The sequence below is a fragment of the Strix uralensis genome, chromosome 3 (genome assembly GCF_047716275.1).
Source record: "Strix uralensis isolate ZFMK-TIS-50842 chromosome 3, bStrUra1, whole genome shotgun sequence".
NCBI lineage: Eukaryota > Metazoa > Chordata > Aves > Strigiformes > Strigidae > Strix > Strix uralensis.
Genome location: NC_133974.1, coordinates 71,751,645 through 71,763,251, shown reverse-complemented (window position 1 = coordinate 71,763,251; position 11,607 = coordinate 71,751,645).

The following is an 11,607-nucleotide window of genomic DNA, read 5'->3' as shown; positions in this document are numbered from 1 at the left end:
AACATAGTCCCTCCCACTGAGCTCAGTTATCTGAGGATGGGCATCAGTCCAGTACTTTTTGTCCACAGCATTGTTAGGGATCTGCATCTTTCTTGAGAGGTGGGTCAGATCTATACACATATGATTATTTATTCACTATAATTGTTTTTTGAGTTCCCAGAATCCATCTATATAGCAAATAGGTATACTATCCCTTGGGAAACTACAGAAATTGCATACATTGCTTACAACATTAGGAGTGTTCACAGTGCATTTTTACTTCCCTCTTAAACAAGATTCAGTCACTGGAAACAGAAATAAGGTGAAGCAGTTCACCACAGACTGCCAGGAGATGTCTTGACATGCCAATCTGGCATTCTCTCTCCATTGTTTTATTTGGGTTCCAGAGATTTCCCTAAACTTTACCCCTTTGCTTAAAGAGCTGAATGTGAACTGATTGTTATCCAACAAATTCTCTCTCTGCCATAAATTTAATTAAGAGTGTGGGCCAAACTCCAACCACTTTTAAAATGTCATAGTTTCAGTAAAGGTCATTCTCTAAAAGCTCAACTGATGGTGTTACAGCAGCTTAGCTGGTCTACTGTGGCTGCCTCTATGTTCAAAATTTAACTCTGGGTGGAGATTATCACAAGTAAGTCATGTGCACATAGTCAGCTTCTTTTGGAGGCTCAGGGATTTTATCAGCATAGACTTGGGCTGTTCTGTACTAATCAGCCTCAATTACTATAAAAATTTCTGAAGACTTTTATTTTTCCAAGTTAAACATGGCTTATAACTGTGTGTATGCTCTTAGCCCACTCATACTGCAAAGTGGAAAAATTTAGTCTAAACATCACTGGATGGCCTTTAAGCTAAGGTGTATCATGAAAGCTAGGACTAAGATTGAGTCCCAGGACTGTTACCATGCTCAGCAGATACCAAATACTTTCTTAAGTCTCTAACATATTCATACATTTGATGCCTAAAATATAGCCTATATTATGAATGCCTTGTAGTGTAATATATATTGCTGTTATGGTGACTGTTATTTCATGAGAAATTAAGCACATACTCTAGTTAGAAAACCTAAGCTGGGATGGTTAGAAGCTAAGAGCATGGCTCTGTTACATAAAGATTGAAAAGTATCTCTTTTTTAAGTAAAGGGATGAGTATGCATATGTAGTCTGTGTCTGCAATTAATAATATAGCAATGCCATCATGGACAACTGCATCAATAGATTAAACCACCCCCAATCTCATTGTAATGCAACACTGTAGGAGGAGAAGGTCATGGCTATATTCAGGGGTTAAAATTAAGAGGAAGATTCATTAACTTTGAATCCAGCTCATCATGCCTGCAAGACTATATACTGAGCAATGGCTTTACATTCTTAATAAGAGAGGAAGCACTGGAAACTGAAAGGCTGTTGAAAATAACTTCAGTGAAGTAATATTTAAAACTAAAGAGAATTAGCTATAAAACAAGGTAGTAACACAAGAAATATGTTTTTAAAAGCACTCATGAATACATCAATAAACAGATAAATTCAATTATATTTTCTCATGTTGAACTCTGATATCTTTCTCAAATGACTTTCAGAAATTAATGATAATCAACAATATAGGAACACTGTGCTGGAATTTAGTGCAAAATAGGAGTCAAAATCTTTATGCATGACAAATATCTAATGAAAGGTAAAAATGTGTGGTACTTTATTTCAAGACCTTTTCTTTGCCTTCCTCCTCTTTAGCAGAGGACCCTTACTTTAGATGTATGCGTGGGTACTGGTATTGTTGGCATCACGGAAACTGTCAGAGTTACTGAGATTAGATCTGATTTTATATGCACTTATAGCAGTGCAAAGAAAAGAGCATAAAGATAGCCAAAAGTTGGATGCTAAATTAATGTGATAGCAAACTTGAAACCAGGGCCAAGTTTAGCACCAAGGATGTGGGAAGGCATCAACTCCAATTTTTTTTATGGCAAACCTTGCAAAAGCTCCAGTATCACTGAGTTAGTGTAAGGGTTTCTGCAAGGTATCAGTGAGAGTTTCCACGAGGAAGGTCTACACATCAGCTGAAATCACCGAGTTCAAACTTTGCCCTGGTCGAAGATCAAGAACTGTATGTGAGTGTGCTTTCACCTACTTGTTTTAAATCTCTTCAGACAGCAGATAAGAAGATGGCTCTGTCTTCTCTTCTCGGATGTTAGTGTTGCCTGGGTTTTTTTTAAAAAAGTGGGAAAGACTCTATCTGCACTAAGTATTTTAAAATAAAAAGCCTTTTGAAGGAGTAATCTCCAGCTGATTCAGAAGATGGGGTGGACACCATGGTTCCACTAGTGTGAAGGTGAATGGTTGCACTTCCCTTGCCACTGGGGAGAAAGCAGCTGGAGTGGGGAAGCGCTGCTGTGGGTCTGTTCCTGCCATGCTGCCTGTGAGGGCAGTGGGAACCATCACCATTCCCCACCAGTCTGCTGCCCTCTGCCTCAGGGTCGCCAGAAATGGGAGAGTACAGAAGTACTCAAAATTTTCTTTTCAAACTCGACTCTTGTTTGCTCCGAACGTGATCCAGTCCAAGAGGGGAATCAAGTCTTTTATCACCCTCAGTCTTCACTGAGACTAACAATAAGGGATGTTCAGTGTTCCTGCTGTGAGCTTTGTGTGTTTTGAGTGCTCTAAGATGAGAGCAGGAGACCTGTGTATTCAGTGCCCTTATTCGTGAAAGATGGAACAGGAACAAAACAGGGGGTGCACGATACATGTGTTTGTGGACATCACTGCAGTCTTAATAGTGCAAAGAGTAAAACCAAGGGAAAATCTTGACTCATCAGCATGCATTCAGGGTGGTGTTAACTCAGTTACATGGTTGGTTTTGGATAGGACCTTCCTGCTAGTTGAAAGCACCGGCAGAGAAATCACAAGTCTGTCTGGAAAAAGAAAAAGGCTCTACAGACATGCCCTCATCACATGCTTGTACTGAAGGCAAAAGAGTTACCTGAGGACTAGTTTTATAAGCAAAAAGAATCTCTTGGACAGCCACTTACTAGTGAAGGAGGGATCAGACCTTGTCTCGGGCCTCTTTTAAGCCATACTGTGTTTAACATCGCAACCATGTGTGATGTGGAAATTACACGGGCAGACACAGAGTAGCAAACACCAAACTTTTCAGTTGCAACTTTTGTTCTGTTTCATTATAATTTCTTCACTCTCTGAGGTGTAGAAAGGGTTACTAAAACTTTTCTGTGCTGTTGCAACCTAGTTTTTTTCCTTTGTAGTTTCTCCCCAGGGGTCACTGAGTAAGAGGACCTTGTGAGAGGTCGAGTCTGCTGACTCAGAAAGTCTTAGCTTGAAAGATAGCAAAATATTCTTGAAAGTATTTAAATTTGTCATCAGCATTGCAGGAATAAGGTGATGGAAATCAAGAATTATTAAGAAGATGACTATGTTAAAATTGCACAATGTTTTAAATCAACAAATTTAAAATTACACAGAGCACATGAAGAAAAGGAAGTCTCATTAAAAGCGTGTTCTCCACTCCCCGAACTAAATTCTATGATGTCTCAGATCTACCAAATTATATATTCTATGTTCCTTTCATGTTGTTTCAATTTTAGCATAAATAAAAAAGCTACATGTTACTACTACTCTGAATTCAAAATGAACCGATGCTGAGGTTTAAATGATGATGATGCTTTTTCATCCTCCTCATAGTTGACATTTATCACCTGCAAAACACATCCAGACTAGAAGGACACTGAAAGTATAATCAGAGAAATATATTTCTTTATAGCATTTTTGCAGCAGCTGCTATGTCAGTACAGCAGCATCTCTAAACCAAATTCATATAGAGGATACATAGTGCCACTGAGTGTTCTGAGTTCACCAGCAGATGAAATCCATTTTTCAGTAACACAAATACTGGCTTAATTTACAAAGATTTATGAATCAATTTCTTGCCCACAGGCTGTGTATCACAGTCCTGTATTGAGCTTCTTTCATGCCCTTAAGGGCAAGCTTAAGGAGAAGCCTTTTGGATTGTGTTTCCTGCCGTGTTAATTTTTTAAATGATGGGCTCTCTTGTTGGCTTTGAACAAGTCCTAAAAATGGTAACCAAAACAGATGCTGACTTCTTTCAATTTCTAATCCTTCAAACTTCTACTGCCAGGTATACAGCTTGCTACCAACAAACTGGGAGATTTGTTGTGGCCTAAAAGTGAACCCCCTGCTTTCATTTACACACCAGTTTAAAATATGAATTTTTTAAACAGCTACCTTTTATCATATGAATTAAACATTTCCCCAACTATTGTAAGCTGCATAATAAATAATAACTACGTATTTCCCCTGTAACAGTAGGAGCTCAGATTACAACCTGAAAGCCAAATCACATTATTTCTAGTTTGTATGTTTACTAGAAACAAAGACATGGCATACATATTTACTTTTCATTCTTTCACCATTTTCTGGACACAAGTTTATAAAACAGATGTGCTTTCAGCATAGTTCCCACAGAAATTTCTGTTAAATTCTACTAAAAATGGAAGATAGGTTGAACACAGAGCTGGCATAATGTTTCTCTTCTCCCTTTCTCTGAAGGGGTCTGAGGTAAAAGGAAAAGCAAAAAAAGAGGTTAAAATTGCTTTTAAAAATGAAACTTATCAAATAAAAATGTATACCTGTAGTTATCATTCATGGTTTTTATATATTTTAAAAGTTAACAAGACAAATATGTGAAAATTATATTTTAATAAAGTTATAGATTAAATATATGTTTTAGTAAAATACACTTTAAATTATGGAAAAGGGAGTAAAAATATCAGTTTTAAACTCTGCAAATTAAAAATAAACTCACAACTTAAGAAAAATTCATATAATCACTCTACTTTCAACTAGCTCCTATCACAATAGTTTACATAGAATAAAAAATAATATTTTATGTCTAACATAATTTGTTTTAAAATTTACTAAATTATCTGTGGATATGCACTGTAGTTACATATAAAGATAACCCTGGAATAGGAGAACTCTTTAACCTTATTCCCTGAATAAAAATTTAGCTGGTTTATAATAAAGAATTTCTGTGCATATGGCAATGAAAACATTCAGAAATATTTTTGAACTTTATGATTTTATTTAGTGATTTATCTGAAAAAAATCTACTAATTTAAAATCCAAGCAACAGAAATAAATAGTAATATAGCTGAAGGTTTTTTATTTTCAGCTTATAATCTTTGTAAACCCATATTAAATTATATATTTACTTTATTCAGAACAGATAGAAGAGGGAAAGCTATAGTTACCCTCTACCATCCTCTGCATAATTAACGTTTTTTTATCCTTTGGAAGCCTAATCCACAGGTCAAGTCACAGGTATTTCTTCCACTGATTTCATTTTCTTCACTTCAAGTGACAACTATTTCAGCCTAGTTAGCAGTGCTAAAAGTTTATCCTGGTTTTATACAGGAGCATAAACTTCTGTTTTTATCAGCTGCACAAGCAACAAATATGTGATGTAGGCTTAGGAGGGCTGTACAAGTGTACATCACTTACCTGCAATAAGAAGTTCCTTCAAAGGGTGAATTGTGTCTCAGAAAGGAAAATAAGGATATTTGTTACCTCTGATCTTCACTTGGTCTTAAAGGCATTTGAGCCATGAGCTGAGCCTGATTTTATCATTTCAGACAACCTCTTTTGTATATACATATATATTTTTTACATCAATATAAGTAAGCCAGTTTCAAATATTACCAAATTAAACCACTAATCCTTTTTAAGTAGACAAGCCTTCACATTCCTAAAAGTTTCATCGCTTGTTTGAGCACCAAGTGTGATAAAATACGAAGTGTTCCTTGATTTAATTACAATGAAAAGTAGTATGGATAGGAGAAGACGTAGTCCCAGAATTTGGAATCAAAAAGTCCAGGCTGTATTTGTAAGCAAACCACTCCATGACCATGGACCAAGCATTTCGTATCTCGGTTGCTTTACTTTTAAACTAGAATAACAACATTCATCTCACTGTGATGTTCTTTGCAACTTACAGATAAGAAAATGACATGGGATTTAGGTATTGTTATGTCCTATTCTATGCCTAGTTTATGTTCCAATAAGCCAAGATAATTCTAAAAACTTTTTTCTGAAAAATGTTGTGTTGGTTATGGATTTGTTTTGCTTTGTGAGAACACTCAGGAGGAAAATGTTTCATGAAGATCCAGCCATCACCATCAAGAAAAGATCATGGAGTCCCTGAATACTATTTTTCTCACACCATGCACTGGTAAAAAATGAGCCTGTAGGTCAAAGAGCCACACCTCCTGGAAATCAAGTTGTTATTAGTGCAAGAATGACCATCAGCTGCCTCACAAGTCAGTGTTTTTCAGTAATATTATTATTTCTTAGGACATTGTAACAGTTTGTTTTTCTTTGAGTATTTATTTCCAGAATATATATGCTCTAACTTCTTAAAACATGCACAATCAGTACCTTTGATTTTGGTCACCAGAATTTAAGAAATTGATATGGAAAAGAATAATTACAAGCATTTAATTTCCTTCAGTGTCAATATGTCTGGGTAGGAAATCTGAAAGCATTTTAATCATATTCAAGACTGTCATGTAAACCTAAAAAAATCTACTGAATTACTGTCTGATCCAGAAACTTTGTGAAAACTTTGCTATAGTGAGGATAAATCTGTTCTGTATGAACAATGAAAAGCTTGCTCTTGATTTAAACTTCAAGGGAAGAAAACCTTTCTTCTGTAGTGGTATGAAAAATACAGTAGAAGAGTTGTCTTCATCTTCTTAAGAAAGTCACCCTTCAGTGTATAATCTATTTACAAGAGTGCTGAGAACACTGAAGAATATTATGAGTACTGAGAAGAGAATAAATACTGTATTAACACGCTGAGAGTATAAATAGAAATATTGAAAAGTGTATTCCTTATCTACTTTATGGTTAATTCATAGCAGAGTGGTGGGACAGTGGTAGTGGTGTAGGACACTAAGACATCTTGTTTTATGTATTTTACATTTGTATATGATGTAGAAATACTGAGAATATAACTGCTATTTAGCAGAGGTGAGGAGACCTGAACAAATATGAACTGTTTACTTTTCCAAAACTTTTTTTAAAATGTATACAGTGAGACTGGAAGTCCTGTGGTGTTCTTACTGATTTACTTACCTTTAACATATGACACCTTATATGTTTTTTTTACCCTGCTTCAGTGGGCTTTTCCTACTACAGTTGAACATTGTGACTTATTACTCAGCCATGATGTGCCATAAAGAATGACAGGGACATGGAGCAACTCACAAACTTTCTGGATTTCATACTGGCACCCAGATTTTTTATCTAGGGGTACATAAGTAAATGCATTGCAGAGGGTAAATGTATTATTGCACTGCCTGTTGCGAGTATTTTAAAGGCAACACAGAGCTTTTTAATTTAAAAACATTATGTGTATTTTTACAAGCAGCTGGTGTTTAAAGTATGTTTGTAAGCAAATTGCAATTGATGTCTTCTCTGCTAATTTGGTATCCAGGGACAATCTTGGAAATTAGATCTACATATGAGTAACGAAAATCTGTTGTACAGTGTAATTAACTGAGGCAAGGTAGACCCTCATAAAATGATACTAAACACAAGAGGTAAGACTCAGAGGTCTTGTGTCATCATGTTTGCGTTCTGATTCATGCATGAGCTGGCTACCAGTGAAGCCCTTCACGGCTGCTGAGAAGGGGCTCCGTGCTCTCTGCTGGGCCCACAGGAGGCAGGAAACAGGAGCTTTGGGAGGGGGCAAACAGTGAAATGTCACCATAACTGTACTCAGCCTAAGTCTCTCATGTGAGGCTGTAACCGCCAGGCATTAGCCCTGGAAGAGCTATACCTCCTCCTGAAACACGCAGGAGTGTCTTCCGAGCCTGGTTCTTCTGCTCAGTAGCTGAGGACCACCTGAACTTTATATGCCCACAGCAAATACTTTTGGTTAGAGCCAGTGACAACCTTCACGATGCTCTCACTGCAGATCCAATATGAGCTAAGGAAGCCAGAGTAACTAGGCCATGTAATGCAACACCAATATTCACATTGTTATCCCAGTTTGGCTACAAGGTAGCATCAACTGTCCAGAGGCCTTTGCTCTTCAGTAAACAAACACATGCATGTAACATTCTGTGTTAGCTACTGGAAGGCCACAGTCACACAAAGACTGTCCACCACCCCCGGGGCCTCACAGCCACCCCATTTGACTTCCCCAACCCTTCCTCTGTTCCCCACCATGCTCCAGCACAGCCCCTGCTCCAGCATCAGCCCTCCTGCTCCCCCTTGCCAGGCACAGCTGCACCCATCAAGGCCAGCAGCACTTCTGGTGCCTCCCAAAAGCTAACCCAGCACTTAGGAGACAGAAAATAGAGCAGAGGAGGGGTAGTGCTCCCTCTCTCTCCCCAGCCATGCCCCTGCTCAGCCAGGGGACATCCTCAGCCTTGTGCCTGTCCTTGGGGCCACAGGCTGGCCCTGACACTGCAGCTGACTGAGGGCTGTGGAGGGCTCATGGTATGCTCATTGTGTGTGTCCCCCTCAGCACCAAACCAAAACCTACAGAGCAGTCAGCCAACATAAGGAATTGCATTTTTTTGCATCTTAATTTTTCAAGATATTTCCCAAGACCTTGGCTTGTTTGAGTGCTGTACTGAGGTACCGTGAGGGCAGTTCTGGATGAAAAGAGCAAAGCAATACTAAACTTTAATGGACAAACCCTCAAGTTGCTGAACCATCTCAGTGGCCACTACAAGAATATCTATTCCTTTATTTGAATGTTGCAACTATTTCTGCATGTGCCAGCAGGCTCAAGTGGACCCTTGCTGCTTTTATTTTGTTCTAGGAATATCAGCACTATGTTCCCTCTCTCCTTATGTTCCCCTGGACTCCTTCAGAGGAGAAACTACTCCAACAAGGTAATATTAAAATTGAGTGGACCTGACATGACAATTTGTTCATCCTCAGGTGAAGATTTACATTCCAGCAGTTGTCCATCTCTGTAACTCCTCTTCTACTCCAAAGTTTAAATGTATTAGAGGGGGAATCTCTTCTATCATGACAAGTGTATTCCGAAATCCATCATCTATGACAGTAATTGCCTAGACCATCCTTGCATTCAGGTAATGGCATTTCAGCTCCAGACACCAGCTCCTCCTAGCCACAGCAGAGGCACTGTATGAGAAGTTGCCTGACATACTTATGCTATTCCTTTTAGATATTTTGCAAGTTGGCACCATTAGCTTCTGCTGGAAGACACATCCATACCGCAACAGTCACCAGATGAGGTAGTCACCGAACCTCAGCTGATCAGGAACACGGATGTCCAACCCCAGGCAAAGCTTCATTCGCTGCTTGCTCCAGACCAGTGCTGAGGGCTTGATGGGATGGCTTGTACCCACTGCTTTGGAGAGGTGGCTTTGCTCTCCACTTGTCACTACAGGTGCACAAGGCAGGCAAAGTAAATGTTATGTTTTTAGGGCAGCAAATCACTCCTTGTAGAAGGCATGTGCATTTTAGCAGCAGGATAAAGCTTTTATGGAAGGCACCTGTATTTCTTTTTTTTTAAGTTTAACAAATAGGTACACAAATAAGCTTGAAACAAATGTTAAAAACAGTAATTGGATTCAAGGTTTGAGTTTTGTTCTTTTAATCGCAGATTTAATGCAATGACCCGTGAGAGTAGTAACTAGATGGATAGCTACAGCTAGAAGAGGAGGAGGAAATACGCTCTCCACGAACCGAGCAAGAAGGAATTCAAGGACTCCGGCTTCATGCGGTGTTTCAAGAGCACCATCTTGTGGTTTTCCCTTTCCAGAACGTATTTTCTTTTTTAAAATCTTTAGTACAGCATAACGTCAGCCCTTGGCTTTAGGAGTAGATATTTTGGGAGGTGGGGAGGGAATTCTTGTAACAATCTAGATTCCTTTTTTTAAACTCTGTGAGTCAGGGCGGACATTATATTTTTACCACTAAATATTCTGAGCTTTTTTGAGAGTGAGCACTGCCAGAACTTTGAGGTTTACACTTGTATTGTAAAACAAAATATTCAACATGCTAAAATGTCACTTCTTTGCAGTGGAGCCTTTGGTTAGTGACAGCATAACTGACACATGCTGCAGTTTTGCCATGCATTAGAAATCAGCCTCCTAGGTGAACAGCCTGGCTGTGTGCTGTGCTAAGACGCCAGCAATTGCAAAGTTGAAGTAAGAGATGTGGGTTGGGTTTTTTTCTGTTTTGGTTCTTCCATATCCCTCAGTCCTCAAAACACAAAGGGTGCTCCTGGAGGACAAATTACACTGATAAGTGCATGCAACTTGTTTTCACAAGTGATTATAACATCAGATTGATCATCATTATCCGACACCTCTCCAGCTTCTCTGGTTGCTGTGGTGGGACAGCTGAGATGATTGCCTTTAATGTTTTACAGAAAGATGTAAGCATCTCAAGCAGCTCCCTAGGTTTTCCAGGACAGCATTGTAAGTGCAAGAGAGAAGAGCTGCAAAATGCAGATATTCAATACAAATTTCAGAAAGTCCTAAACCCCTGCTTCTGCCTGCCTCCAAGCTAGGGTCAGGATGAAGTTAAGGAATATTCTGGCTCCACAGTTGTTCAGGCCTGGGGGAACAGCTGCTAGCCACAGCAATTTACAGAGCAGGGAAACATCCCACCCTTCTTCACCATGCAAAGCCATGCCTAGAGATAAGCAAGTAACTGGGAGAAATCTGTACTCTTGCACCACCCAAACAGGGGACTCTGCCAGCCTGCAGGTATTTATCACCCTCTGTAGATCTGAAAGGCATATGTAATGTGGATAAGAAGCTTATCAGGTTCCTACAATGTCACTGGGGCTGCCAAATGTTGAGTCTGAAAGTGGTTTTGACAACACAGCTGTAGTAGTTGGGAACGACTCATCTCTATATGGCAAGTGCTATGCCCTTGTGCTAGGCACAACTCACACTGATTACATATCAAAGGTAGGTTCAACAGAGGCTCAGCACAGATGTTAACAACAATCTGCAGCTACTACTTTGTTCCCGCCTTTGGCACGCAAATCAACTCTCCTCAGCATTGGTTGGGGCACCTGCTAGTACTAACATCCAACGTCCTCACTCTCTATAAGAAGCTGCTTTCTCACTCAGCAGTGGATGCCAGCATGCCTGGGTGGGGACTGATTGTCCACTCTTTTTTTTTTTCTGCCATACACCATTCACTGAAACTATTTATGAGGACACCAACAACCATGTAGCTTTCAATAAAATGCATAGTTTTTATACAGGTCAGTTTTTATATGGTGCTCAGCATTGTTGGGCAAGGTTTCAACCGTTGGGCCAGATTATCATAAAGGATGAAATAGCTGTATGGCTGCCACAGATCCCCATGCTTCTCTTTAGAAATTTTGCATAAGAAAATTGCAAGCACTGGTAACAGATCGAGGTTCTTAAGGAGCTGTCACCCACTTGTCAAAGGTTGCAATGTTGAATATCTATTCTGATTATGAACACTAAATCTGGTAGGCAAGGGTCTGAGGATCAGGAAAATACAAAAGTGGTTGGGCAAGAGGAAAGAAAGAGCCACAATGGTTTGCAGC